Here is a 6,000-nt window from a genome sequence, read left to right as displayed (position 1 = left end):
TATCCTTCTGAATGACCTCCTGAGCGAGGAGACCTTGATAAACGTTGGCCTGAGCTCGGTGCGTCCTGGGGGTAAGGGCGGTTGTACTGCTCCTCCCTTCATTCTATCGTTCTTCGTTTCATTTTTTCTGTTTTTCTTCCTCCCTTTCTTTTTAGGGTTGGTCTGATACTTGAGTTTTTTTTTTTTCAAAGATCGCAGGGATGGTGTCCAGCAATGAGGCCCTCCTTGCTAGGTACAATAAGAGAGTGGCCGAGGCTGGTGGAGCTCGTCCTTCATCCAGGAAGAGGCCTAGGCCGACCTCAACTTCTTCCCCTGTGGAGGTCGAAGATCTTGAGGCAGAAACTTTCCAGCTCATTCGGAAGAACAGTAAGAAGAGGATTGGGGAGTCTAGATCAGAAGAGGCTCCCCCCACCAAGCGCGCAGCTTCTGCCGAGGCTGCAGAAGGATCAGCGGCCTGTGCCCGCCCGACCTCGGGCCCTCCAAATGCCCGCAAGGTCGTCCATCTGCGGCTCTCGGGTCCCGAGCCGGGCAGCGGTCTCGGGGTCCCGAGTTCTTTGCACGCTCCGTCGCCGAGCTCTTCAAGGCCTGATCTCCCGAGCTCTTCAGGGGTTGATGATCGCCCTGAGAGGAGGCTCTACTACCCCGAGTGGTTGGTTTTCGAGGATGACTCAGCTCTCCGCAATAGCGAAGTCGCTCGCAAGGTCGTCCGTGGAGCGTTGCTTCCAGCCGACTGAGCCGAGCTCGAAGCTGGCGAGATCGGTGATTTTGTCGACCAGGCCTACTATTCCGCCGTCCGAGTAAGTCTTTCTCGTACTTTCACTTTCATGTCCTTTTAAGTTTTTGACCTCGGCTAACCATCGCTTTCCTTCGTTGCAGCACCTCCACGAAATCGATGTGTTAGCCTCTGCGTTGGCTAACTATCAGAATCTGGCTTGGAAGAGTCAGAAGGGGCAGGAGCTCGCTGAGAAGAAGCTCGCCGAAGCCGAGGCCAAGCGGATGGAGGCCACTGTGAGGGCGGAGGCTGCCGAGGTCGAGCTTAGTTCCAAGGCCGAGCACCTTGATGAGGAAGAGGCCTCGCATGCTCTGACTAGGTCGGAGCTCCGTGCCTCTGAAGCACGTTTGGCCGACACCCATTCTGAGCTCGCGGGGAAGAAATATGAGTTGGGAGTCTTCCGCCTGAAGATCGAGCAGCTTGAAGCTCGGGAGAAGAAGTTGACGGAGCAAGCTTGGAACGCGGTGCAGATCTTTCGGAAGTCAGCAGAGTACCATGAGGAGCTGGAGGAGGAGGCTATTGACGGGCTCATCCGGGGCTTCGAGGATTTTCGGGCTCAAGCGCAAAGGGTATATCCCAAGCTTGACTTTAGCAGCTTTCGACCTCGTCTGTTTGGGGTCGCTAAAGGCGAGGATGCTCCGGACAGCCCTGCTCCTGTGCCCGTTGAGCCTGAGTCCGAGGTAGCTCCCGAGGCAGCCTGTGAAATTTCACCCGAGGCTGCTACAGCAAATGCTCTCGAGGCTGCTCCAGCAGAGGATCCCGGGGTTGCTCCTGTAGGGGATCCCGGGGCGATTCTAGTGGGAGAACCCGAGGTCGATGTCGAGATCATCGCTACCCCAGAGATATCTTAGGACTTAGCTTTTCCTTCCTCTTTTCTTTTTGTAAACGAGGTCGGCCACTGAAGCCATTGTGCGGCTAAGTGGGTCGGCCTCAGAGCCAATATTTTGTACTTAGCCTTATGGCTTTTTATCAATAGAACACATGCGGTCTTCAATTTTGTTGTGTCTTTGAACTTGTCTTTTGTGCTTTCGACGAATCCTTTGTCTTCAATTGTTTGGGCGGGACTTCACGCGTCGCCTATTTTCAAATGTGATTCCGACATTTTTTGAAGAATTTTACTAAGTCTTCAGGCTCGGATCTAGTCGTAGTGCAGGTCGACGCCGGGCTGTTATTCGGCCGTTGGAACTTGAGTGCCCTTCGACCTGTAGTATTTTCCTTAGGCATCCCGAGCTATAGTTGGATTTCCGTTCAGTAGTACCCGAGGTCGAGGGAGCTTTGGCTCGCAGTCGACGCAGCGGAGCGTCTCGAACTTGGTCGGGCCATCATTAGATAGAACCTGAGGTTGAGGGAGACTTGGCTCGCGGTCGACGCAGTGGGGCATCCCGAACTTGGTCGGATTATCCCGAGCTTGGTCGAGCGTTGTTAGGTCTCCCCAAATGATTCGAGACATTTTAGAGACATCCTGAGGTTCACAAGCAGATCATCATTAGAAGAAGTTTTGAATGGTTAGGAGAAATCTTTGAAGAATATCTTATTAGGTGGATTTTCAAATATTGAAGACCCTTAAAAAGGGCTTTACTAATAATACATCCTGAGGTTCTCGGAGTGCCAACTTCGGGGAATGAGGGTTCTATCGAGGGACTCCAATTTGTATGCTCCGGGCCGTTGGACCTGGGCGACTCGATATGGTCCTTCCCAATTCGGGGCAAGTTTCCCTTGCTCCGTAGGCCGAGATGCTTCGATCTTCCTCAGGACGAGATCACCCACTTTGAAGAGCTTGACCTTCACTCTAGAGTTGTAATATTGTACCGCTTTCTGCTGGTATCCCGCCATGAGGACTCGAGCGGCTTTCCTCATTTCTTCGAGGAGATCTTGGTTGTTTCGGAGTCGCGGTGAATTCGAGTCTGCATCCACTACAGTAAAATTAGAAAAAGCCGACCCTTTTTTGCCGACGCTAGGAAAAAGTGTTGGCAAAATTTTCTGTTGTGCTAAATTTTGCCAACGCTTTTTAAGAGCGTCGGCATTTTGAAGAATCAACGACGCTTAAAAGCGTCGTCATAGTCGTCTAGCGAAAGCGTTGCTGGGAAGCGTGGGAACTGGACCTAGGATGACGCTTTTAAGCGTCATTGTTGTCCCCGGCCTAAGACGACGCTTATAAGCGTCGAGTAAACACGACGTGTATAAGCGTCGATCAAAGACGACGCTTCTAAGCGTCGTCTAAGGCTAGAAACCCTTAAAACCCAGCGCCCGACCCCGATCGATCCCTCCCTCATTCTGCCCTATTTCTCCTCTCCGGCACTGCCCTAGCTTCCGTCTTCCTCCTCTCCGGCACTGCCCTAGCTTCCGTCTTCCTCCTCTTCGGCGCTGCCTTTGCCACCCGTCTTCCTCCTCTCCGGTGCCGAGCATCTGACTCCAACCTCCTCTCCTCCTCCCTCCTCTCCAGCGCCGAACGACCAACCCCAACCTCCACCTGAGGTATTTTTCTCCTCCTCCCTTTTCTCCCTCCTTCTCGTCTTGCTTGTTCTCCTCCTCCTCGCCTCTTCTTGTTTGTGTGTTCGTGGGTGTTTTTTTCTTTTTTTACTGATACTCTAGCTTTGCCTCCACCCGAGGATCTCCTCCTCCTCCCTCCTCTCCGGCGCCGTCCGAGCAGACCTCAAACCTCGATCGAGCGGCAACCCTGATAAGTATGATCGTTGATGCACATTGAACAATTATTATTTTTTATTATTTTGTTGCTATTTGGCTAAGTTAAAAAATTAAGTATCAAATCAGTTCTCCTAAGAGCCTATTTAGATAATCTATCAAGATTTGGACTAAATTTTCTACTGGATTTATAGGCTTGTAAGCCCATTTGAGTACCGTTTTTATCAACCCAACACTCTCCGGCCTGAATCATGTTGGACTTTTTTCCTCCTTGGAGATTAATAGGCCTAGGATCAGTGAACAAATCCAACCCCCCAGCTTCCCCAAGAACCTTTAATCAAAGGAAGGAAACATGAGTATTATGAACCATAGAAATCTTGATCAAGAAGCTCGGTCCCAATTCAGATTCACAGTCATTTGTGCAAATCACTAGATCATGATTCATATTGGAGGGAAAAGAGAAAAGCATAATTAGGGTTTAGATAATACTACCTTGAGATCCAACTGGTTCACTATTTGACCAAATGACCACAGCCACATAAAAACAACATAAATTTGTGTTAGTATGTCAATTAAGTGAGATTCATTTTTTGCAACTTCAGACCAAGCAATGAAGCACAATCCAATGCTTGTAAATTGGTTATGAAACTTTGCTAACACAAAAGGGGGAAGTGGTAACATTCATTTTTTGCAACTTCTGACCAAGCAATGAAGCACAATCCAATGCTTGTAAATTGGTTATGAAACTTTGCTTTTGGAAATGACATAGGTGATGATGATGAGTGGCTGCAATTTGAATTTTGTTATTTCTCTGATGGAGTTTTTTGTTGTATTTGATTGGTCGACAATGTTTGAAGTAGATAAATATGACAATGCATTGTGTATTAGGATTATGTAATCATAGTATCTACATTTATAATTTACAAGAAGTTGAAAGTGCACAAGAAAGGGAAACCCTTAACAACTAATGAACTAAACACAAGTGTTCCAATCACACTCATATTTTCAAAGGGAAAGGTGGCAATGCTTATCTCCATTCAGGAGTAGATAGAGGCAAGGAGTGAACTCAAATGGAAGCAAAGGACTCTTTAAAATCCTTCATGAGCAATGTACTAAAAAGTGGATTGCAGGAACATAGTAGCCAGGGGGTTTCATGGCGAAGAGCAGATGGCAGGTGCTACAGTGGGCACCATGTACTCAAAATGGGTTGTTGAAACATATCAATATATTTTTATGAAGTATCAAAAATCATTATTTTATATCAACTTCATGCAACAAATAAGGAAAAAAGATCAAGGCCAAAGCAATGAAAATATCAACCATCTAACAACATAATGTCATGCTAATATCTATATAATGTCTACAATCACATAATATCTATATAATGGCCACTATAGCTGCTGTAGTGGCTGTTTTTAAAACAATGTTCATAAGAATTCCGCATGTAATCTTTTTATTTTTTTGTTTATTTGCACTTTGTATACCGGACATTAGTGAAACAAAGTATAAAGCTTGCTGGTTGATATTAAAATTATGGAAGAATTTGAAAGGCTAACTGCATTGATACTTTGTTATCATCAATTTCTTTTGGGAACAGAAAAATTGTTGAATCTGTGGGGTTTGGCATTTAGAATATACCTAAGGGCTCGGTAATTTGATTGTGCTAAAAGCATTGCTTCTATTCACAGTCCTTTCTCGCTGGCTATTTAGACCCAATTATTAGGAGGATCTTGAATGAGCTTTCTTCTTGTAAGTGGCTTTCTCTCTTCTTACTAGGGGAAAAGGGGGAAGTGGCTATCATAAATCAAATTCCCCACTTTTTTTCCAAGCCTTCTTAACATCCTTTTTCTAGATGCTAACACAAATTGGTAACATTCATTTTTTGCAACTTCAGACCAAGCAATGAAGCACAATCCAATGCTTGTAAATTATGAAACTTTGCTTTTGCAAGTGAGATACATAATTATCGATTGCATTACGCGCAGCATGCAGTATGGTGGGGAACTCACTAAACTAAAATAAGAGCAAAAGATGGTGGGGAACTCACTAAACTAAAATAAGAGCAAAAGATGGTGGGGAACTTTATTTAGTATAAATTTATCATTTAACCAATATTGATTCTTTTTTGTGCATACCAGGTAACAATATGCCCCGAGGGAGACGATTTAGAGATGTGGAGTTCCAGCATTCTCAGGTGGGATCTACTTCTGAATAGTCCCTGCAGTCCCAGCAGCCATGTGAGCACCAGCAGCACGAGTCAGGATCTCAACACGAGCCTCCTGCTGATTGCCCGGAGGATGAGCTCCGGATCCAGGGTAATTCGATTTAAAGTTCATATTTTATGTTCATATTTGTCTTCAACTTTTTAAGACATATTTTATTTAATTTTAATAGATGGACAAGGGATGGTGAGGACGAGACGGGGACCCACTCAAGCAAAGGATGTGTGGAAGCTTCCTCCAAGTGAGAAGATCATCATCCGATGCAATGAATTGGGGCAACCCATCAATAGAGCTGGAAGTCTTCTATCAAGCTTTTTAGGATCGGTTGCACGCAAGGGTCAGCTGTGTCCGCTCAACTATACG

The sequence above is a fragment of the Phoenix dactylifera genome, chromosome 16 (genome assembly GCF_051530095.1).
Source record: "Phoenix dactylifera cultivar Ajwa chromosome 16, Ajwa_hap1_PhDact_Kaust_v1.1, whole genome shotgun sequence".
NCBI classification, from domain to species: domain Eukaryota; kingdom Viridiplantae; phylum Streptophyta; class Magnoliopsida; order Arecales; family Arecaceae; genus Phoenix; species Phoenix dactylifera.
This window is presented reverse-complemented; position numbering follows the sequence as displayed.